Below are 24,463 nucleotides of genomic sequence, written 5' to 3'. Positions count from 1 at the left end.
TGGCAAAATCCTGTCTCTACAAAAAAACAACAAAATCAGCTGGGCATGGTGGTGCATGTCTGTATTCCCAGCTATTCAGGAGTGAGGGGCTGAGGATTGCTTGAGCCCGGAAGGTTGAGGCTGTAGTGAGCCGTGATTGTGCCACTGCATTCCAGCCTGGGCAACAAAGGGAGATGCTGTCTCAAAAAAAAAAAAAGAATAATTAGTAGTGATGGGAAAAAGAAAACTTGAACAACCACACAGGAGGCAGGATAATAGTCTATTACTGCCTAACAAATTATCTAAAAACTTAGTGGCTTAAAATAACAAATATTTATTACGTCTGTTATTGTAGGTCAAGAACTGGGAAGAAGCTCACCTGGGTGGCCCTGACGCAGTGTGTCTCATGAGGTTGCAGTCCACATGTAGGCCAGGGCTGCAGTCATATGAAGGCCTGACAGGGGCTGATGGATCTGCTTATAAGCCCACTCATGTGGCTATTAGCACGAGGCTTCAGTTCTTCTCTAGTTGTCTCCAAAGTGGTACACTGCCTTTTTTATTTGTTTATTTTCGAGACAGGGTCTTTCTCTGTCTCCTAGGCTGGAGTGCAGTGGTGCAGTCACAGCTCACTGCAATTCTGCCTCCTGGGCTCCAGCAATCCTCTTGCCTCAGCCTCCCAAGTAGCTGAGACTACAGGTATGTTCCACCATACCCCGCTGATTTTTGTATTTTTTGTAGTTGCGCAGGCTGGTGTCAAACTCCTGAGCTCAAGCAATCCACCTGCCTTGGCTTCCCAAAGTGCTGTGATTACAGGTGTGCACCACTGCGCCTGACCATACCCTGTCATTTCTCTCTCGCCTGCCTGCCTGCCTGCCTGCGTGCCCGCCCACCTGCCCTCCCTCTCTCTTTCTTTCTTTTTCAAGACTGAGTCTCGCTCTGTTGCCCAGGTTGGTGTGCAGTGGCACAGTGCACAGATCACAGTAGTGTGATCTCGGCTCACTGCAGCCTCTGCCTCCCGGGTTCAAGCGATTCTTGTGCCTCAGCCTCCCTAGTAGCTGGGATTACAGGCATGAGCCACCACATCTGGCTAATTTTTGTATTTTTAATAGAGACGGGGTTTCACCATGTTGGCCAGGCTGGTCTCCAACTCCTGACCTCAGGTGATCCACCCGCTTCGGCCTCCCAAGGTGCTGGGATTACAGGCTTGACCCACTGCGCCTGGCCTTACACTGTCATTTCTATTGAAGTCATTAGAAGCAAGTCACTAAGTGCTTCCCACAGTCAAGCAGAGGGGAATTGGGCAGTAAAAATTAAATGGAAAAGTACCAGAGAATATGTGGACATACGTTAAAACTGTCACAGGCAGAAAGGAGAAAAAAATAAGCAAAATAAAAATAGAAAACAAAATAAAATGCTAAAAACGAATATGAATAGACATTATGCTTGCCTATTGAAAGAAATACTTGAAGATTGGATTTTTTAAAATGATAGCAATGTATGGTTTATGATATGCTGCAAATTATAATAACACAGAAAGTAAAGAGATAAAAAATGTATGCTAGATAAATATTAAGCAGAAGAAAGTGAAACAACAATAATATATAAAATAGACATTTCTGCAAAATACATTACTAGGCAAAAGAAAGATTACTTATTGATAAAAAAGAACAATTAACTAGAAAATTCTAAGGGTTTTGTTTTTATTTTATTTTTATTTTTATTTTCATTGATAGAGCATGGGGTCATGCTCTATCACCCAGGCTGGCGTGCAGTAGCCAACTCCTGGGCTCAAGCAATCTGGGACTACAAGCACATGCCACCATGCCCAGCTCAGTTTAGAAACTGCATGCACCTTACATATGGAATCATTCAGAACTATATGGTGAAATTGAAAAATCCATAATTATGCTACACTTTCATAAAATCACGCAGAAAAAAATCTGTTTAGCACATATATGGCTTTAATTTATACTAAATGTAAAAAATTGATCTGCATCCAATAATGAGGAAATGACTAATTTTTCAATATGTGAAACATTTACACAAACTGAATACTAACCGGATCATAAGGGATTTCTCAACAAATATTAAAGAATGGATCATGTACACATGGCATTCCCTGACTACAGTGCACAAAGGAAAGTTAGTAATAAAAAATCAGAGAGTAACATTTGGAGAAATTTTAAAATGCACATGTGTAGAAAATTTTAAGCAGACTCATATATTTATTATTATTATTATTATTTTATTTTTATTTTTTGAGATGGTCTCACTCTGTTACCCTGGCTGGGGTGCAGTGGTATAATCACAGCTCATTGCATCCTTGACCTCCTGGGTTCAGGTGATCCTCCCACCTCAGCCTCTAGAGTAGCTGGGATTACAGGTGTAAGCCACCATGTCTGGCTGTTTTTTGTTTTATTTTTAATAAAAACGAGGTTTTGCCATGTTGCCCAGGCTGGCTGTGAACTCCTGAACTCAAGTGATCCACAGTGCCCATCCTCTGATTTGTTTATTAATTTTATTTTATTTTATTTATTTATTTATTTTTTTGAGGCGGAGTCTGGCTCTGTCACCCAGGCTGGAGTGCAGTGGCGCAATCTCGGCTCACTGCAAGCTCCACCTCCCGGGTTCACGCCATTCTCCTGCCTCAGCCTCTCCGAGTAGCTGGGACTACAGGCGCCCGCCACCACACCCGGTTAATTTTTTGTATTTTTAGTAGAGACGGGGTTTCACCGTGGTCTCGATCTCCTGACCTCGTGTTCCGCCCACCTCGGCCTCCCAAAGTGCTGGGATTACAAGCGTGAGCCACCGCGCCCGGCTTGTTTATTAATTTTAAAAGTGGACTCCATGGCTAGGCACGGTGGCTCATGCCTGTAATCCCAGCACTTGGGAAGCTGAGGCAGACAGATCAGTTGAGGCCAGGAGTTCAAGACCAGCCTGACCAACATGGTGAAACTCTGTCTCTACTAAAAATACAAAAATTAGCCAGGCATGGTGGTGGGTGCCTGTAATTCTAGGTACTTGGGAGGCTGAGGCAAGAGAATCGCTTGAACCCAGGAGGTGGAGGTTGCAGTGAGCCAAGATTGGGCCACTGCACTTGAGCCTGGGCAACAGAGTGAGACCCCATCTCAAAAATAAAAAAGTGGGCTTCAAAACAATTCAAGGTCAAAGGAGAAATTTCAAACTTACAGAGTTGTATTTAAGATAATATGAATAATTATGTCTACTCTTTCATTCAGATTCTCTGATCACTAACGTTTTGTTACATCTGCTTTGAAATCCCTTTTATAGACCAGGCGCAGTTGCTCATGACTGTAATCCCAGCACTTTGGGAGGCTGAGTCGGGTAGATCACTTGAGGCCAGGAGTTTGAGACCAGCCTGGTCAATATGACGAAACCCCCTCTCTACCTAAAATACAAAAATTAGCTGGGCATGGTGGTGCATGCCTGGAATCCCAGCTATTTGGGAGGCTGAGGCACAAGAATCACTTGAACCCAGGAGGCCAGAGGTTGCAGTGAGCCGAGATCACACCACTGCACTCCAGCCTGGGTAACAGAGTGAGACTCTACCTCAAAAAAAAAAAAAAAAAAAAAAAATCCCTTTTATAGGCCCATACTTAATTTTGGAGATAGTTTCAGGCATAATGTCTCTTTATCTTTAAATCCTCAGCATGTATTAAAGAACAAGAGCATTGCAGCCATAATGACAGAGCAAGTATCACTCATACTGATAGAATAATATTATCTAGTATTCAGACTGTATCAATGGCCCCAATATTTTCCATTGTGGATGATCCTCCTCCCCTGACCAGGATCTGGGCCAGGAACAGGGGTTGCATTTACTTGCCATGTCTTTTAGGTCTCCTTCAATCTGGAATGGCCCCTCGGCCTTTCCCTCTCTCATGACACTGACAGTTTTGAAGAGCCCAGGCCAGTGGTTTCCAGACAGAGTCAATTTTATGTATGTATGTATGTATGTATGTATGTATTTATTTATTTATTTATTGAGGCAGAGTCTTGCTCTGTCGCCCAGGCTGGAGTGCAGTGGCATGATCTCGCCTCACTACAACCTCTGCCTCCCAGGTTCAAGCGATTCTCCTGCCTCAGCCTCCTGAATAGCTGTGATTACAGGCACGTGTCACCACACCCAGCTAATTTTTGTATTTTTAGTAGAGACGGGGTTTTGCCATGTTGGTCAGGCTAGTCTCGAACTCCTGACCTTGTGATCCACCCACCTTGGCCTCTCAAAGTGTTGGGATTACAGACGTGAGCCACCACACCCAGCCCAGAGTCGATTTTAAACATGTTTCTCTGATGATGCTGTTGTCCTCTCCAGTTTGAGAACCACCACGTCAGAGGCGTCTTCCTGTCTGAACCATTCTTTCCTGTTGCTCTCAGGAAGGCAGAAAGGTACAGCTGGGCTCACCCCATACTCATCTGGGCCTCCCACACCCAACCCCATGCCTGGCACCCAGTAGGTACTCAATAAAAACTTGACTTGGTTGTTATGTAGACCAGGGTTCCAGCCCATCTGTGCCACAGAGTGCATTGGGCAAGGACTTCACCTCTCCAGGATCACTTCTCCCATCTGTAAATCCTGGTTTGGGGGTGAGAAGTGGGTGGGACTGGGGGATCTTTAAAGGCTCTTGCAACTTTGGTTGTTGCCTCTCAAAAGGACCTCTTTCCTCCCACTCCAGGAGCTGGATTAAGTGTCTTAGGTCTCCCAAGTCAGTGACTCATTCATCAAATACTTATGAATCACCTATGAAGCAGAACCTGGGACTTGATTTTCTTTATTTCTTTTTCTTTTTCTTTTTGAGACAGAGTCTTGCTCCGTTGCCGAGGCTGGAGTGCAGTAGCGTGATCACAGCTCACTGCAACCTCAAACTCCTGAACTCAAGGGATCCTCCCACCTCAGTCTCCTAAGTGGCTGGGACTTCAGGTGTGCACCACCACACCCAGCTAATATTTATTTATTTTTAGAGATGGAAGGTCTCACTATGTTGCCCAGACTGGTCTCTAATTCCTGGGCTCGGGAGAGCCTCCCACTTCAGCTTTTCAAGTAGCTGGGATTAGAGATGTGATCCACATTGCCCGGCTCATTCCAATCTTCACTTCCATGGTCACATTGCTTTCTCCTCTTCTGGATGTTAAATCTCCCTTGGCATCCCTCTTGTAGGAATATATGTGATTGCTTTTAGAGCCCATCCTGATTATTCCACACTTTCCCTAACTCATAATCCTTAATTTAATCATATTTGCAAATGTTTGCCATGTAAGAAAACATACACAGATTTTAGGGATTAGGACCTGATAGCTTTGGGGTCCATTATTCAGCCAACTACAGCTAGTGACAGCTATTAAATTTGGCTCCAAATAAACATATGAAAAAATACTCATCATCACTAATAATCAGAGAAACACAAATTAACATCATAATGAGATACCAGTCAGAATGGCTATTATTAAAAAGTCAAAATATAACAGATGTGGGTGAGGCTATGGAAAAAAGGGAACACTCATACACTGTTGGTGGGAATGTAAATTAGTTCAGCCCCTGTGGAAAGTAGTTTGATTTCTCAAAGAACTAAAAATAGAATTGCCACCTGAGCCAGCAGTCCCATTACTGGGTATATACCCAAAGGAAAATAAATTGTTCTACCAAAAAGACATCTGCACTAGTATGTTCATCACAGCAAAGTTATCAGCCTAGGTGCCCTCTACCAGCAGATTGGATAGAGAAAATCTGGGATCCTTTTGAAGTTCATGAGTGTGAGAACTGGGTGTTTACCCGCATGTGTGAGATGTGCCACCCACAAACCTTGTTATGACATCGGCACATTACCGGAAAAAAAAAAAGAAAATCTGGTACATATGCACCATGGAATATTATGCAGCCATAAAAAATAATGACACTATTGCCGGGCGCAGCGGCTCACACGTAATCCCAGCACTTTGGGAGGCCGAGGCAGGCAGATCACAAGGTCAAGAGATGGAGACCATCCTGGCCAACATGGTGAAACCTTGTCTCTACTAAAAATACAAAAATTAGCTAGGTGTGGAGGTGTGCGCCTGTAGTGCCAGCTATTCGGGAGGCTGAGGCAGGAGAATCGCTTGAACTTGGGAGGCGGAGCTTGCAGTGAGCTGAGATCATGCCACTGCACTCCAGCCTGGTGACAGAGCAAGACTCCATAGCAAAAAAAAAAAAAATTATGTTATTGTTTCCTTCGCAGCAACATGGAAGCAGCTGGAGGCCATTATCCTAGGTGAATTAACACCAAAACAGAAAACCAAATACTGCGTGTTCTCAGTTATATATGAGAGCTAAACACTGAGTACACATGGATATAAAGATAGGAACAATAGACACTGGGGACTCTAAAAAGCGGGGAGGAAAAGAGGGGAAAAGGGTTGAAAAACTACCTATTACATACTATGTTCACTATTTGGGTGACGTGAAGGTTCAATAGAAGCTCAAAACTTCAGCATCACACAAAATATCCATGAAACAATCCTAAACATGTACCCACTGAATCTGAAATTAAATAAAGATGGCTCCAATGTCCTTTTCTCTTAAATTTTTTTTTTTTTTTTTTTTTTTTTTTTTTTTTTTTTTTGAGATGGAGTCTTGCTCGTCGCCCAGGCTGGAGTGCAATGGTGCAATCTTGGCTCACTGCACTCTCCGCCTCCCGGGTTCACGCCATTCTCCTGCCTCAGCCTCCCGAGTAGCTGGGATTACAGGCACCCACCACCATGCCCCACTAATTTTTGTATTTTTAGTGGAGACAGGGTTTCACCATGTTGGCCAGGCTGGTCTCAAACTCCTGACCTCCGGTGATCCACCCACCTTTGGCCTCCCAAAGTGCTGCGATTACATGCGTGAGCCACTACGCCTGGCTCTTTTTTTTTTTTTTTTTTTTGAGATGGAGTCTCCCTCTATCACCCAGGCTGGAGTGCAATGGCATGATCTCGGCTCAGTGCAACCTCTGCCTCCCAGGTTCAAGTGATTCTCCTGCCTCAACCCCCTGAGTAGCTGCGACTACAGGCACGTGTCACTACACTGGCTAAGTTTTTATATTTTTGGTAGAGACGGAGTTTCACCATTTTGGTCAGGCTGGTCTCAAACTCCTGACCTCAAGTGATCCGCCTGCCTCGACCTCCCAAAGTGCTAGGATTACAGGCGTGAGCTACCTCGCCTGGCCTAAAATTTTTCAAAAAGTGTGATAAAATACATATAAAATTTACCCTATTAACTATTTTTAAGTGTACAGTTCAATGGTACTAACTTCATTCATATTGTTGTGTAACCATCACCATCACCCATTTTCAGAACTTTTCTTATCTTGCAAAAAATGAAGCTCTATACCTATTAGACAATAACTCCCTATTTCCCCTGACAACCAGCATTCTACTTTCTGTATGTCTGAATTTGACTGCTCAAGGTAGCTTATGTGTCTTTGTCTATTTTGTGTTGCTAAACAGAATACCTGTGACTGGATGATTTCTTTTAAAAAGAAGTTTATTGGCCGGGCGGTTGCTCACGCCTGTAATCCCAGCACTTTGGGTGGCCAAGGTGAGCGGATCATGAGGTCAGGAGATCGAGACCACGGTGAAACCCCGTCTCTACTAAAAATACAAAAAATTAGCTGGGTGCAGTGGAGGGCGCCTGTAATCCCCGCTACTCCGGAGGCTGAGTCAGGAGAATGGCGTGAACCCGGGAGGCGGAGCTTGCAGTGAGCCGAGACTGCGCCACTGCACTCCAGCCTGGGCGACAGAGCGAGACTCCGTCTCAAAAAAAAAAAAAGAAGTTTTGTTTAGCTTACGGTTCTGCAAGCTGGGAAGTTGAAGGGGCATGGTGCCGGCATCTGCTTCATTTCTGGTGAGAACCTCATGCTGCACTCCTACTCTAATGGGAACCAACCCATTCCTGTGAGAGTAAGAACCTGCCCCCTTGGGAAGGCATTCAGCTATTCATGAGGGATCCATCCCCATGACCCAAACACTTCCCACTAGGCTCCGTCTTTCAACACCACTACATTGGGGAACAAATTTCAACATGAGTTTTGGTGGAGACAAACAACATCCAAACCATAGCATTATGTAAGTGGAATATTATGTATTTTTCATTTTGTGACTGCCTTATTTCACTTACTGTAATATCCTTAAGGTTCATCCATGTGGCAGCATATGTCCAAATTTCCTTCCTTTTTAAGACTAGGGCCGGGTGCGGTGGCTCACGCTTGTAATCCCAGCACTTTGGGAGGCCGAGGCGGGTGGATCATGAGGTCAGGAGATCGAGACCATGGTGAAACCCCGTCTCTACTAAAAATACAAAAAAAAAAAAAAAAAATTAGAAAAGACTAAACAATATTCCATTGTATGTATGTACCCCATCTTGCTTATCCACTCCTGCCGATGGACACTAAGGTTGCTTCCACATTTTAGCTATTGTGAATGATGCTGCTATAAATGTGGGTATACAAAGATATCTTGAAGACCCTGTTTTCATTTTTTTGACTATATACACTGAAGTGAAATCACTGGATTATATAGTAATTACATTTTAAATTTTTGGCTGTTTTCCACAGCATCTGTACCATTTTACATTCCCACCAACAGTGCACAAGGGTTCCAATTTCTTCACATTCTTGCCAACACTGATTACTTTTTGATTACTTTTTTTTTTTTTTGAGATGGAGTCTTGCTCTGTTGCCCATGCTGGAGTGCAATGGCATGATCTCAGCTGCCTGCAACCTCAGCCTCCTGGGTTCAATCGATTCTCCTGTGTCAGCTGCCCGAGTAGCTGGGACTACAGGCGTGCACCATCACACCCAGCTAATTTTCATATTTTTAGTAGATACGGGGTTTCACCATGTTGGCCAGGCTGGTCTCGAACTCCTCACCTCAAGTGATCTGCCTGCCTTGGCCTCCCAAGGTACTGGGATTACAGGCGCAAGCCACTGCACCTGGCCGGTAGTAGCTTTTTGATAGTAGTTATTCTAATTGATGTAAGGTGGTATCCAATTGTGGTTTTGATTTGCATTTCTCTGATTATTAGAGATGTTGAGCATCTTTTCATGTGCTTATTGGCATTCATGTATCTTGTTTGGAGAAATGTCTATTCAATTCCTTTGTCTTTTTTTTTTTTTTTTTGAGATGGAGTTTCGCTCTTGTCACTCAGGCTGGAGTACAGTGGCACCATCTCGGCTCACTGCAACCTCTGCCTCCCGGGTTCAAGTGATTCTCCTGCCTCAGTCTCCCAAGTAGCTGGGATTACAGGCACTCACCACCATGCCCGGCTAATTTTTGTATTTTTAGTAGAGACAGGGTTTCACGTTGTTGGTCAGGCTGGTCTTGAACTCCTGACCTCGGGTGATCCACCTACCTCGGACTCCCAAAGTGCAGGCATGAGGCACTGTGGCCAGCCCTTTGCCCATTTTTGAATCAGGTTATTTGTTTCCTTGTTGTTGAATTTTAGGAGTTATATATCTATAGACTGGAAATCAATCTCTTATCAGATATGTGTTTTACAAATATTTTCTCCTATTCTGTGGGTTGCCTTTTTACTCTGTTGACAGCATCTTTCCATGCAAAAAATTTTTTAAGTTTTGCAAAGTCCAATTTGTCAATTTTTTCTCCTGTTGACTGTACCTTTACTGTCAGATCTAAGGGATCATTACCAAATCCAATGTGATGAACATTTTCTTTTGTTTTCAAAGAGTTTTATAGCTTAGCACTTACATTTAAGTCTTTGATTCATTTTGAGTTAATTTTTGTGTATGTTATAAGGTAAGAGTCCCAACTTCATTCTTTTGCATGTGAATATCCAGTTTTCCCAGTATCATTCGTTGAAAAGACTGTCCTTTCCTCTTTGAATGGTATTGTACTCTTGTTGAAAATCATTTGAGGGTGGGCATGATGGCTCATGCTTGTAATCCCAACACTTTTGGAGGCTGAGGTGGGCAAATTGCTTGAACTCAGGAATTTGAGACCAGCGTGGGCAACATGGCAAAACCATTTTGTATTTTTCTACAAAAAATACAAAATTTAAGAAAAAAAGAAAATAATTTGACCATAGCCACAAACGTTTACTTGTGGGCTCTCTATTCTGTTCCATTGATCTATGTGTCTGTTATGCCAGTGCCATACTTCTTTGATTATTGTAGCTCTATAGTAAGTTTGAAAGCAGGAAGCAAGTCTTTCAGTTTTGTTCCTTTTAAAGATTGTTTTGGCTATTCAGGATCCCTTGAGATTTCATATAAATTTTGGGTGGGCTTTTCTATTTCTACAAAAGACATAATTGGGATTTTGAGAGACATTGCATAAAATCTGCAGATTCCTTTGGGTAGTATTGATATTGTTATGGCCAACTTTTTGTGCCACTTTGACTGGGCTAAGGGATGCCCAGATAGCTGGTAAAACATTATTTCTGGATGGGTCTGTGAGGGTCTTTCCAGAGGAAATTAGCATTTGAGTCAGGAGATTGAGTAAAGATTATCAGCCCTCACTAATGTGCGTAAGCATCCTGCAATCCGTTGAGGGCCTGAATAGAACAAAATGATTAAGGAAAGGCATATTTCCTCTCTTTCTTTTCCCTCCTGGGTCTGGGACAACCATCATCTCCTGCCCTTAGAAATTGGAGCTCTTGGTTCTTGGGCCTTTAGACTCTAGGACCAGCAGGGTACCCTCTCCACCACCTCCAGTTCACAGGACTTCCTACCATGACTGAATTACACCATCAGCTTTCCTAGTTCCCCAGCTTTCAGACAGCATATTGTGGGACTTCTTGGCCCCCATAAGCAGGTGAGCTAATTCCTATAATAAAGACACTCATATATCTATGTATATCCTATTGGCTCTATTTCTCTGGCTAATACGGACATCTTGCAATATTAAGTCTTTCAGTTCTTGAACACGGAATGTCTTTCCATTCATTTGTGTTTTATTTCTTTCAGCAACGTTTTTGTAGTTTTGATTGTACAAATCTTCCACCTTCTTGGTTAATTTAATTCCTATATATTTATTCTTTTTGATGCTCTTGTAACTGGATTTTTTTTTTTCTTTTTTTGAGATGGAGTCTCACTCTGTCACCCAGGCAGAAGTGCAGTGCTGCGATCTCGGCTCATCACAACCTCCGCCTCCTGGGTTCAAGCAATTCTTCTGCCTCAGCCTCCCAAGTAGCTGGGATTACAGGTGCATGCCACCACACCCGGCTAATTTTTTGTATTTTAATAGAGATGGGGTTTCACCATGTTGCCCAGGCTGGTCTCGAACTCCTGAGCTCAGGCGATCCACCTGCCTTGGACTCCCAAAGTCCTGGGATTACGGGCATGAGCCACGGGCATGAGCCACTGCGCCCAGCTGTTGGAATTGTTTTCTTAATTTTCTTTTTGGATTGTTCACTGTTAGTGTGTAGAAATGCAACTGACTTTTGCATGTTGACTTTTTGTCCTGCTTCTTTGCTGAATTTATTTATTAGTTCTAACAGTTTTTCAAGGAATCTTAAAGTTTTTTTATTTTTGTTTTTGTTTTTTGAGATGGAGTCTCACTTTGTCGCCCAGGCTGGACTGCAATGGCATGATCTCCGCTCACTGCAACGTCTGCCTCCCAGGTTCAAGCAATTCTCCTGCCTCAGCCTCCCTAGTAGCTGGGATTACAGGCACGTGCCACCACGCCCAGATAATTTTTGTATTTTTAGTAGAGAGGGCATTTCACCATGTTGGTCAGATTGGTCTCGAACTCCTGACTCGTGATCTGCCCTCCTCGGCCTCCCAAAGTGCTGGGATTACAGGTGTGAGCCACTGTGCCTGGCCAGGAATCTTAAAGTTTTGTACATATAAATTGTCCTCTATGGAAAACGATAATTTATTTGTACCTTTACAACTTGAATGCCCTTTATTACTTTTTCTTGCTTAACTGCTCTGGCAAATTGGGGAAAAAAAAGTATCTTCAACAAATGGGGGTGGGGGTGGGGTGCAGTGACTCACATCTGTAATCCCAGCACTCTGGGAGGCTGAGGTGGGCGGATCACTTGAGGTCAGGAGTTTGAGAACAGCCTAACCAATATGGCGAAACCCCATCTCTACTAAAAATAAAAAAATTAGCTGGGTGTGGTGGCATGAGCCTGTAATCCCAGGTACTCAGGAGACTGAGGTGGTAGAATTCCTTGAACCCAGGAGGCAGAGGTTGCAGTGAGCTGAGATGTTGCCACTGCACTCCAGCCTGGGCGACAGAGTGAGACTCAGTCTCAATAAAAAATAAAAAATAAAATAAAACCAATGAGAGTAGGACAATGAACATCCAAGTAGAAAAAAATGAAATTTGGTCAGGCGAGGTGGCTCATGCCTGTAACCCCAGCACTTCGATGGCCGAGGCAGGTGGATCACTTTGAGATCAGGAGTTCAAGACCACACTGCCACCACGGTGAAACCCCGTCTCTTTTCTAAATAAAAAATCAGCTGGGTGTGGTTGCACGCCTGTAATCCCAGCTATTTGGGATGCTGAGGCAAGAGAATCGCTTGAGCCTGGGAGGCAGCGGCTGCAGTGAGCCAAGATTGCACCACTGCACCCCAGCCTGGGCAAGAGTGAGACTCTGTCTCCAAAAAAAAAAGAAATTTGTATATTTTTACAAAAATTATATATACAAAAATGAACTCAAAGTCGATTAAGGACTTAGATATAAGAGCTAAAATCAATTCTTAGATGAAAACATAGAGGCAAATCTTCATGACCTTGGATGTGCCTATGTTTTCTTAGATACAACACAAAAGCCGAGCAGTGAAATAATAAATCAGACTTCATCAATATTAAAAACTTTTGTCCATCCCAGGGAATTACTAAGAAAGTGAAAAGACAACCTTCATAATGGGAGAATATATTTGCAAATAATGTAGCTGATAAAATTTAGTATCCAGAATGTATAAAGAACTCTTACAACTCAGTGACAAAAAGGCAAACAACTCAATTAAAAATGGATTAAGGACTTGAATAGACATGTCTCCAAAACATGTCCAACTAGCACATGAAAAGATGTTCAACGTCATTAGTCATTAGAAAAATGTGTATTAAAACCACAATTGGCTGGGCGTGGTAACTCACACCTGTAATCCTAGCACTTTGGGAGACTTGAGGTGGGTGGATCACTTGAGCCCAAGAGTTTGAGACCAGCCTGGGCAACAAGGTGAGACCCAGTCTCTACCAAAAATACAAAAATTAGCAGGGCATGGTGTCATGTGCCTGTCATCCCAACTACTCAGGAGCCTGAGGTGGGAGGATCACCTGAGCCCAGTAGGTCAAAACTGTAGTAAGCTTTGATTGTACCACTGCATTCCAGCCTAAGCGACAGGGTAAGACCCTGTCTCAAAAACAAAAACAAAAGAACACGAAAACCACAATGACGTGCCACTTCACATCCAAACTGCCAGTGGGAATATAAAATGGAGCAGCTACTGTGGAAAACTAGTGGTTCTTCAAAAGATAAACATTATCATTTGACCCAGCAATTCATTCCTGGGTTTATGCTCAAAATAATTGAAAACAGATGTTCAAATACTTATACATGAATTTTTGTACAGTACTATTCACAGTAGACGAAAGATGGAAACAACCTGAATATCCATTAATGGACGAAAGGATAAACAAAATGTGGTCTATACATACAATGGAATATTATTGTTAAAAAGTAATGAAGTATTTATGTATGCTAGAACATGAAGGAACCTCAAAAATATGGTGAGTGAAAGAAGCCAGACACAATAGATCTTATACTGTATGGCTTCATTTATATGAAGTATCTCAAATAAGTATACCTATAGAGACAGGAACCAGATAGGTGGTTTCCAGGGGCTGGAAAAGTGAAAAATGGGTATTGACTACTTAATGGGTACTGGATTTTCTTTTGGGATGATGAAAACGTTTTAAAACTTGATAAAGGTGGTGGTTGCACAAAATTGTGAATATACTAAATGTCACTGAATTGCACACTTTAAAATGTCTAATTTTATGTGAATTTCACCTTAATTTTTTTAAAAAAGAATGAGGCACATCTTTGACGCAAACACTTTGGAACATCTGACAATTAGAGAATTAGACAACGTGTAAAACAAAAGGCTGAGCTTAGCACAGTCATACCTGTGAGATGATTAATTGCCCCGATAGTGAATTTTGGGCATTCCTAACAAATTCTAAGCCCAGGCTATGTTTAGTTCGTTTGGGTTAAAGCCACCTTTAACAATCTTTTGTCTTTTCAATTTCTGAGTGCTTTACTATGTGCTGAAGAAGTGTATTAGGCCCTATGAATTAAACATGTATAAAATAGACTCTTACTTCAAGATGTCTGTAACACTCTCATGGTGTATATATGTGTGTGTGTATATATATACACATTTTTTTTTTTTGAGCTGGAATCTTTTTTCTGTCGCCCAGGGGCACGATCTCGGCTCACAGCAACCCCCGCCTCCTGGGTTTAAGTGACTCTCCTACCTCCGCCTCCCGAGCAGCTGGTATTACAAGGGCACCCCCACCCCCCGCTAATTTTTGTATTTTTAGTACAGACGGCATTTCACCATGTTGCACAGAATGATTTCAAGCTCGACCTCAAGTGAGCCGCCCGCCTCGACCTCCAAAAGCGCTGAGATCACAGGCATAAGCCCCCGGGCGTGGCCTGGATATAAAATTTTTTAAAAGTTAAGTTTCTGCAGGGTAAGCGGGCACAAGCCTGTAAACCTAGCACCTAAACTGAGCCAGGATTGCTTCAGCTTATGAGCTTGATATGAGCCAGGGAACCATATCGAGATCCGCAGCTCTAAAAAAAATTTAAAAATTAGCCCAGCACAGTAGGGTTGCGTCCAGAATTTATTCCTTTCTGGTGGGTTCTTGGTCTCGCTAGCGCCCGTGGCGGGGTGCTGTGATTCCCGCCTCTAATCCCAGCACTTTGGAAGGCCGCGGAAAACAGATCACGAAGTCAGCAGATCAAGACCATCCGGGCTAACACAGTATAACCCTCGTCTACACTAACAATACAAAAAAAATAGCGAGGCATGGAGGCGGGCGGCCGTTGTCCCACCTACTGGAGAAGCTGACGCAAAAGAATGGCGTGAACCCAAAAGGCGGGGCTTCCAGTGAGCCGAGATGGCGCCACTGCACTCCAGCCTTGGCAACATAGCGAAACCCTGTCTCAATTAAAAAAAAAAAAAAAAAAAAAAAAAGCCGTGGCCCTCATGGTGTTACAGCTCTTAAACGTGGCACGTCCCAAGTTAGTCTGTTCCTTCCGGCGAGTGTCACAGTACACGTCCGGAGTTTGTTCCTTGCGGCGGGTTCTTGGTCCACAGAAGAAAACGCAGACCCTCGCGATGAGTATTACAGCTCTTCAAGATGCTGCCAACCCAAAAAAAAAAAAAAAAAAAAAAAAAAAAAAAAAAAAGCTGCAACAACCCGAACAACAAACTTCCGACCGGTCAAAGGGAACCTAAGCACGTCACCGCTGCGAGCGCAGGTGGCCAGCTTTTATTCCCTCATTTGGCGTGGCCCATGTCCTGCCGATTGGTCCATTTTACAAAGTGCTGATTGGCCCGTTTTATAGAGTGCTGATTGGTACATTTTACAGAGTGCTGATTGGTCCATTTTTACAGAATGCTGATTGGTACATTTACAATCCTCTAGCTAGACAGAGTGCTGATTGGTGCATTTACAATCCTCTAGCTAGACAGAAAAGTTCTCCAAGTCCCCACCAGACCCAGAGAGCGCAGCTGGCTTCACCTGTCAGTGTGTGTTTGTAGTCCCAGATACTCAGAAGGCTGACGTGGGAGAATCGGTGTAGCCCAGGAGGTCGAGGCTGTAGTGAGCCATGATTGTGCCACTGCATTCCATCCTGGGTCACGGAGTGAGACCCTGTCTTAAGAAAAAGTTTAAAGAAACAAGTCTTTGTTTGATACCTGGAAGGTGCTTAAGCAGTGTTGCTTGTTTGGGTTTCTTAAGCTAGGATAAGAGGATCCACGCCAGAGGATTGTACACTGTCCCATCTTTCTTTACTGAAGATTGGTTCTAGTGTGAATTATTTTTCTCTCCATTACTGAGATAAGGAACTTAGCTGCCTAATTGCCATTCAGGATTACAACAATGTTTACAGAAAGTGGGCTTTGAGTACTGTTTTATTTATTTGTCTTAAAAATATGTACTTTAGGCTGGGTGCAGTGGCTCACGCCTGTGATCCCAGCACTTTGGGAGGCCGAGGCGGGTGGATCAATTGAGGTCAGGAGTTCGAAAGAATCCTGGTCAACATGGTGAAACCCCTTGCTACTAAAAATACAAAATTTACAAAATTTAGCTGGGCATGTTTTCGCTTGCTTTAATCCCAGCTACTCAGGAGGCTGAGGCAGGAGAATCGCTTGAACCCGGGAGGCAGAGTTTGCAGTGAGAAGAGATAGCGATACTGCACTCCAGCCTGGGCAACAAGAGTGAAACTGTGTCTCAAAAATAAAAAATAAAAAAAAAATACACGTATTAGATTAAAAATACTGGTCCGGTATTTTTAATCTATAGGAATCTCTAGGTTCTATATCCATCTTTTATCTATCTTTGCAAAAGAAGCTGCATAATTTATGACCCTGTTCAAAAACTGCTAATATCTTCTTTTTTCTTTTCTTTCTCTTTTCTTTTCTTTCTTTTTTTTTTTTTTGTTTTTTGTTTTTTGTTTTGAGACAGAGTTTCACTCTTGTTGCCCAGGCTGGAGTGCAATGGCACGACCTCGGCTCATCGCAACCTCCGCCTCCTAGGTTCAAGCGATTCTCCTGCTTCAGCCTCCCAAGTAGCTGAGATTGCAGGTATGCACCACCACACCCGGCTAAGTTTGCATTTTTAGTAGAGGTGGCATTTCTCCATGTTGGTCAGGCTGGTCTCAAACTCCCGACCTCAGGTGATCTGCCTGCCTCAGCCTCCCAAAGTGCTGGGTTTACAGGTGTGAGCCACCACGCCCAGCCAAAACAATTAATATTTTCAAGATAGTGACAGCAGAGCATTAAACATAGTACAGGTCTTCTAAGCGTGGAGCCCTGTACCACTGCCCTGTCATACACCCATGAAGCCTCCCTTGTTTTTCACGATTTATTGAAGAAGCTGGACAATTTGTCTATAGAATTTCACTCAGGTTTTTTTGTTGTTGTTGTTTTGTTTTGTTTGTTTTTAAGACAGGATCTCATTCTGTCACCCAGGCTGGAGTTGCCCAGGTGAGATCTCAGCTCACTGCAACCTCTCCCTCCCAGATTCAAGTGATTCTTCTGCCTCAGCCTCTTGAGTAGCTGGGATTACAGACATTCACCACCATGCCCGGCTAATTTTTTTTTTTTTTTGTATTTTTAGTAGAGACGAGATTTCACTGTGTTGACCATGGCTGGTCTCGAACTCCTGGCCTTGTGTGATCTGCCCACCTTCGCTTCCCAAAGTGGTGGTATTACAGACGTGAGCCACCATGCCCGGCCAAAATTTCACTCAGTTTTAGTTTTGCTGACTGCATTCCCCTGGTGTAAATTAACATTTTCCTCTGTCCTCTGAATTTCCTGCAAATTGGTAATTGCATCTAGAGGTTTAATCATATTACCATGTAATTTAGGGGGAAGTCTACTTAAAGAGTGGTGGCTTGTTTTTTTATTATGTGGCATATAACATCAGATTGTCTTTCTTTTCTCATTATTAGTAGCCATTGATACTCAATGCTTAGATTCTTTATTCATTAGAGGTTGCAAAATGGTAATATTCAAATTATATCATAGCTGGGAGTGGTGGATCACGTATGTAATCCTAGCACTTTGGGAGGCCGAGGCGGGTGGATAACCCAAGGTCAGGAGTTGCAGACCAGCCTTGCCAACATGGTGAAACCTCGTCTCTATTAAAAATACAAAAATTAGCTGGGCATGGTGGCGGGCGCCTGTAATCCCAGCTACATGGGAGGCTGAGGCAGGAGAATCATTCGAACCCAGGAGGCGGAGGTTGCAGTGAGCCGAGATGGTGCCACTGCACTCCAGCCTGGGAGACAGAATGAGACTCGGTATAAAAAAAATAAAATAAAATAATATAATATAATCTATATAACATTATTTTTTTCATTTATTTGTTGGAATACTTATTTAATAAGAAACCTCGTAATTTTCGATCTGGTTACTCAGTGGTAGAGTTGTTAGGAAAGGCAAGATAAATACACACATTTTTCTCTTTATTTAAGTTATGAAATGAAGAGATTATTTTCTTGTTTTCACCAAAGGTGACCAATTCTTTTTGCAAGCAACATCATTTATTAGCTCATGGTTTTAAACATATCTGATGTGTTTTAGTCTAATGCAATTATTTTCTTTATTTCTTGCTCGAACTGCCTCATCTTTATTTAGTTGGAAACTCTTTAATTGGCCTTCAAGTAATTTTTTTTTTTTTTTTTTTGAGATGGAGTCTCACTTTATCACCCAGGCTGGAGTGCAGTGCTGTGATCTCTAGCTCACTGCAACCTCTGCCTCCTGGATTCAAGGGATTCTCCTGCCTCAGCCTCTCGAGTAGCTGGGACTACAGGTGTGCCATCGTGCTTGGCTAATTGTGGTCTTTTATGTAGAGACGGAATTTCTCCATGTTTCCCAGCTTGGTCCCAAACTCCTGGGCTCAAGTGATCCTCCTACCTTGACCTCCCAAAGTGCTGGGATTACAGGCATGCTCCATCGCGCCTGGCTAAATTGTAGTTTCGTTTTTGTTATTTTTAAGACAGTGTCTTACTCTGTCTCCCAAGCTGGAGTGCAGTGATGTGATCACAACTCACCGCAGTCCCGACCGCCTGGGCTCACGCAGTCCTCCCATGTCAGCCCCCGAGTAGCTAGGATTACAGGTATGCACCGCCATGTTGGGCTAATTTTTTTTTTTTTTTTTTTCTTTTTTTTGAGACGGAGTCTTGCTCTGTCGCCCAGGCTGGAGTGCAGTGGCGCAATCTCGGCTCACTGCAAGCTCCGCCTCCCAGGTTCACGCCATTCTCCTGCCTCAGCCTCTCTGAGTAGCTGGGACTACAGGCGCCCGCCACCACGTCCGGCTAATTTTTTTGTATTTTTAGTAGAGACGGGGTTTCACCGTGGTCTCGATCTCCTGACCTCGTGATCCGCCCGCCTCGGCCTCCCAAAATGCTGGGATTACAAGCGTGAGCCACCGCGCCCGGCCTGGGCTAATTTTTAAAATTTCTGGTAAAAGACTGGGTCTTGCCATGTTGCCCAGGCTGGTCTCAAACTCCTAGGCTCAAATGATCCTCCTGCCTTGACATCCCAAAGTGCTGGCACTATAGGCATGAGCCACGTTGCTCAGCTGTCCTTTTATTTTCTATAGGTAACTGATTTTTTTTATTTTATTTTTCCTTTTAAAAAATATTAACTTTGTATGAGATTTAATGTGGATCCTCTTCATTTGTTTATTTGTTTGTTTATTTATTTATTTATTTATTTTTGGGACAGAGTTTGCCTCTTGTTCCCCAGGCTGCAGTGTAATGGTGTGATTTCAGCTCATTGCAACCTCTGTCTCCTGATTTCAAGAGATTCTCCTGCCTTGGCCTCCTGAGTCGCTGGGATTACAGGCGCATGCCGCCACACTCAGCTAATTTTGTATTTTTAGTAGAGATGGGGTTTCAGCATTTTGGCCAGGCTGGTCTCGAACTCCTGACCTGGAGTGATGCACCCGCCATGGCCTCCCAAAGTGCTGGGATTACAGGCGTGAGCCACTGTGCCTGGCCTATTATTTATTTTGACTTTAAATTAGCTTCTCAAACTTTAAGAAGGAAGGTGTAATTTAATATTGTCTTTCTAATTTTGCACATCTATAGTGCCACCTTCTGTTGTTTTTATGAGGAGTGTAAATATAGGGCATCCTACTTTCTGAGATCTGACTGCATCTCTGTTGGCCCCTCTGTTTTACTGGAACCCTTATCTTTCCTTTGTGCCCTTTGTTCAAAAACTGCTTAAATCCTCAACACTCCTGGGAAGAGATTTAGCTGGTTAGTTTTGAGAGCTTATGGGGAGATCTCTCCCAGCCTATTCATATCTTACTGGAGATACCTTGCACCGAAACCCTTGGGGTTTCCGATATTATTTTCAAATTGGCCATCTGAGAGTCCCAGTGAGTGCCTATTGGTTGTTTTGGAATTTATTTTATTTTATTTTACTTTTAGAGAGAGTTTCGTTCTTGTCGCCCAGGCTGGAGCCCAGTGTCGCCATCTTGGCTCACTGCAACCTCTGCCTCCTGGGTTCAAGCGAATTCTCCTGCCTCAGCCTCCCAAGTAGCTGGGGTTACAGGCTCCCGCCACCACACATGGCTAATTTTTGTATTTTTAGTAGAGACAGGGTTTCACCATGTTGGCCAGGCTGTTCTCAAACTCCTGACCTCAGGAGATCTGCCCACCTCAGCCTCCCAAAGTGAGCCACTGTGCCCGGCCAGTTTTGGAATTTTTACATGTCTGGTGCCCTGTTTCTTCCTTCTGCTTCCTCCTGCACAGATGCTGATACCATTTATCTCTTGTGCCTTTTAGTGCTTTGGTGGTACCTGCTGGTGTTTTGGAGTTCCAGGGATTGCTGTACCATCTAGTTTGGTTGTAGACATCATTCAAGGATTTTTGTTTTTTTCATCCTAGCTGTTCTGTGTCAGTTTTGTTTTTTAACTGAAAAATAACATTTTTGAACGAATAAAGATTTTTTTTTTGTATTCAGCTATTGAGCAGTCATTGTCATTAAGTTTCTGGCATAAAATACACTTCTCATCTTCTTATGGGATGCCTATATCTCACAGGGTATTAGTATTTTCAATCTTGGTAGGATTGTTTTGACCTAACTAGATTGGAAATATACACAGGACTAACACCTCAAACTGCCAAAACTCATAAAAGGGCATGTTAGATTAGAATATCTATTCCTTTGATTTAGATATCCCTGTTTTTAAGACTCCATCTTACAGGAATAGAAGCATTTGCATCGAGAAACATATATCCAAAGAGTTGTTTCGTTTTGTTCGTTTGTTTTTGAGACAGAGTCTTGCTCTGTCACCCAAGCTGGAATGCAGTGGTGTGAGCTCAGCTTGTACAGTCTCCACCTCCCAGGCTCAAGTGATCCTCCCACCTCAAACTCTTGAGTAGCTGGGACAACTTGAGACCACCACGCCTGGCTAACTTTTTAAAAATTTTTTTGTAGAGACAGGGTCTCACTTTTTTGCCCAGGCTGGTCTTGAACTCCTGGGCTCAAGCAATCCTCCTGCCTCGGCCTCCTAAAGTGTTAGGATTAAGGGCATGAGCCATGGTTCACAGCCCAAAGATATTAAAGCAACACTATTTGTAGTGCTTTTGTAAAAAAAAAAAAAAAAAAAAAAAAAAAAAAAAAAAAAAGTTGGGAAAAAACCCTGTCTGTTCATAATTGGGGAACGATTAGATTATTAGATTATTTGTAGAACATGTATCTCTGGGTTGATTATGTAGGTACTAAAATGAATTAGACACTTTGGGAGGCTGAGGCGGGCGGATCACGAAGTCAGGAGATCGAGACCATCCTGGCTAACATGGTAAAACCCCGTCTCTACTAAAAATACAAAAAAAATTAGCCAGGCATGGTGGCAGGTGCCTGTAGTCCCAGCTACTCAGGAGGCTGAGGCAGAATGGCGTGAACCCGGGAGGCAGAGCTTGCAGTGAGCCGAGATTGTGCCATTGCACTCCAGCCTGGGCGACAGAGCAAGACTCCATGTCAAAAAAAAAAAAAAAAATTCTGCTACAGCATTTTTTAATTAATTAGGCTGAAGGTCTTCTGGTTCTCTTGGGACTATAACTTGATTTTCTGTTTATAAGTGGTTAGAGCCTAGGCATTTTACTAGTTTGTGAAATTGGAGATTGAATTGTAGAAAACATGATGTAAGGTGTGCATTTATGGATTGTATCTCCCCCGAAAATAATTATGCTGAAGCCCTAACACCCAATGTGACTTTATACGGGGATGGGGCCTACATAAGGAGGTAATTAAGGTTAAGTGAAGTCGTAAGGGTGGTCTTCACTCTAATAGGACTAGACTAAGACTGGTGTCCTACTAACAACAGGAAGAGCTATAAAAGAGCTTTTCCTTTCTTTGCATGCACATGGAGAAGAGGCCGCATGAGGACACAGTGAGAGTGTGACCATCTGTAAACCATGAAGAATGGCCTCACCAGAAACCAACCTTGATGGCACCTTGATCTTAAACTTTCCAGCTTTCAGAGCTATGAGAAAACAAATTTCTATTGTTAAAGCCACCCAGTCTGTGGTATTCTAATAGGGCACCCAGAGCTGACTAATACCCTGTGATAGGTTTTTTTTTTTTTTTTTTTTTTTTTTCTGTTTAGAAAAGGATATAACTCCAGCCAGGTATAGTGGTGCATGCCTGTAATCCCAGCAGTTTGAGAGGCCAATGGAGGAGGATCACTGAGCCCAGGAGTTTGAGACCAGCCCGGGCAACAAAGCAAGATCATCTTTACAAAAAAAAAAAAAATTAGCTAGGCATGGTGGCATGTGCCTGTACTCCTATCTACTGGAGAGGCTGAGGTGGAGAATCACTTGAGCACAGGAGTTTGAGGCTGCAATGAGCTGTGATTGCACCACTGTACTCCAGCCTGGGCAACAGCTCAAGATCCTCTCTCTAAAAAAATAAATAAATAAATAATATAACCCTAAGGTTATGATTTTATTTCCCTGTAGGACACTGACTGATTTTATATTTAAAACAGCAGGTTTATTACCATATTTATTTTATCACTTTGTATAAATCCAGGTTTCTCATATCCTATTGAATCATTGTTGTCATTCTGCTGGTTTCCTCATTAAGGCAGGGTCTCGCTCTATCACTCAGGCTGGAGTGCAGTGGGATGATCATGGCTCACTGCAGCCTTGACTTCCCAGGCTCAAGCAGTCCTCCCACCTTAGCCTCCTGAATTGCTGGGACCACAGGCGTGAGCTACCACACTCAGCTAATTTTTAAATTGTTTTGTAGAAATGAAGTCTCCCTGTGTTTCCCAGGCAGGTCTCAAACTCCTGGGCTCAAGTGATCCTCCCACTTCGGTTTCCCAAAGTGCTGAGATTACAAGTGTGAGCCACCACTCTCAGACTTCATTAATGACTTATTTATTTTTATTTATTTATTTGTTTGTTTTTTGAGATGGAGTCTCACTCTGTTGCCCAGGCTGGAGTGCAGTGGCGCAATCTCGGCTCACTGCAAGCTCCGCCTCCTGGGTTCACGCCATTCTCCTGCCTCAGCCTCCCGAGTAGCTGGGACTACAGGCGCCTGCCGCCACGCCCAGCTAATTTTTTTTTTTGCATTCTTAGTAGAGATGGGGTTTCACCATGTTAGACAGGATGGTCTCCATCTCCTGACCTCGTGATCCACCTGCCTCGGCCTCCCAAAGTGCTGGGATTACAGACATGAGCCACCGCACCTGTCCCACTAATGATTTAAGTAAAATTTTGACGTGTGTTCTGGACTGTTTGGGAATTACATTTTTACCAATTTGAGAAATAGAGGGATTTGTCCTTTAAGAAATCATAGTAAAATATATTTAACATAAAAAATTTTTATTTTAACCTTTTTTTTTGGTCGGAATTTCACTCTGTCACCCAGGCTGGGTTGCAGTGGTACGATGTCAGCTCACTGCAACCTCCACGTCCCGGGTTCAAGCGATTCTCCTGCCTTAGCCTCCTGAGTAGCTGGAACTACAGGCACGTGCCACCACGCCCAGCTAATTTTTGTATTTTTAGTAGAGATGGGGTTTCACCATGCTGGCCAGGCTGGTCTCGAACTCATGACCTCGTGATCCACCCACTTCGGCCTCCCAAAGTGCTGGGATTACAGGTGTGAGCCACCGTGCCTGGCCGGGAGTTATTTTTAAATGAGAATGAAGTTTCTGTTTGGGATAATAAAAATATTTATAGTTGTATAGTGTTTGTTTCTACATTTTTTTTTTTTTTTGCCAGCATCATTTTTTTAATTTAATTTTTTTTTTAATTTTTTTTGCATACAAAAACAATAAACATTTTCTAAAAATACATACAAACAAAAAGATGCATATCAAACATATTAGGAAGGTTGCACATGGGAAGTCGGGGAATAGAAATGGGGGGTGGGAGTTAAAATAAATGAGAGAGGGACTTTATATGGATCAGTGATAATAACTCAATCCTCTATTTGATAAAGAAGAGGGAGAAGGAAGAGGAAGAAAAAGAAAGTGGGATAAAGGATCAGAAAGGGAGGAAAATAGAAAAAATTAGAGTATGACTCCAGGGTAGACCTGTTTTGTTGTCACTGAGTTGGTTGGTTGGTTTGTCTGTTGTATTCTTCATGTTTCGCCAAGTTGGCCAGACTGGTCTTGAACTCCTAGCCCGAAGTGATCAACCCGCCTCGCCCCCCAGAGTGCCGGGACCACAGGCGTGAGCCACCACGTCCAGCCCCCACATTGCTTCTGGCCTCCGTGGTAG

General features: G+C 43.1%; 1 protein-coding gene, 1 non-coding gene and 1 pseudogene across 4 annotated transcripts in view; all 3 read left to right on the top strand.

The window, feature by feature from the left end:
• Positions 1-22,454, top strand: part of LOC134732646 (uncharacterized) — a 30,035-nt gene extending 7,581 nt beyond the window's left edge. Inside the window, exon 3 of one of the 3 annotated variants that reach the window (XR_010115997.1) lies at positions 22,342-22,454. The gene's annotated coding sequence lies outside the window, so the exon portion shown is untranslated. Of the gene's footprint in view, positions 1-334; positions 371-20,515; positions 20,593-22,341 lie in introns of those variants that run through there. The other 2 variants (XR_010115998.1, XR_010115999.1) reach the window with 2 other exon arrangements.
• LOC129464278 (small nucleolar RNA U13) lies at positions 5,731-5,830 on the top strand. Its single transcript, XR_008651517.1, has one exon. It is a non-coding gene; the product is annotated as a small nucleolar RNA U13 (small nucleolar RNA).
• LOC134732582 (putative uncharacterized protein encoded by LINC00269) lies at positions 13,840-23,260 on the top strand (annotated as a pseudogene).
• Positions 23,261-24,463: the final 1,203 nt, after the last annotated feature.

The sequence above is a fragment of the Symphalangus syndactylus genome, chromosome 15 (genome assembly GCF_028878055.3).
Source record: "Symphalangus syndactylus isolate Jambi chromosome 15, NHGRI_mSymSyn1-v2.1_pri, whole genome shotgun sequence".
In the NCBI taxonomy this organism is placed as follows: Eukaryota; Metazoa; Chordata; class Mammalia; order Primates; family Hylobatidae; genus Symphalangus; species Symphalangus syndactylus.
The sequence above is the reverse complement of the archived record's forward strand: the minus strand, read 5'-3'. Positions and strand labels throughout refer to the sequence as shown.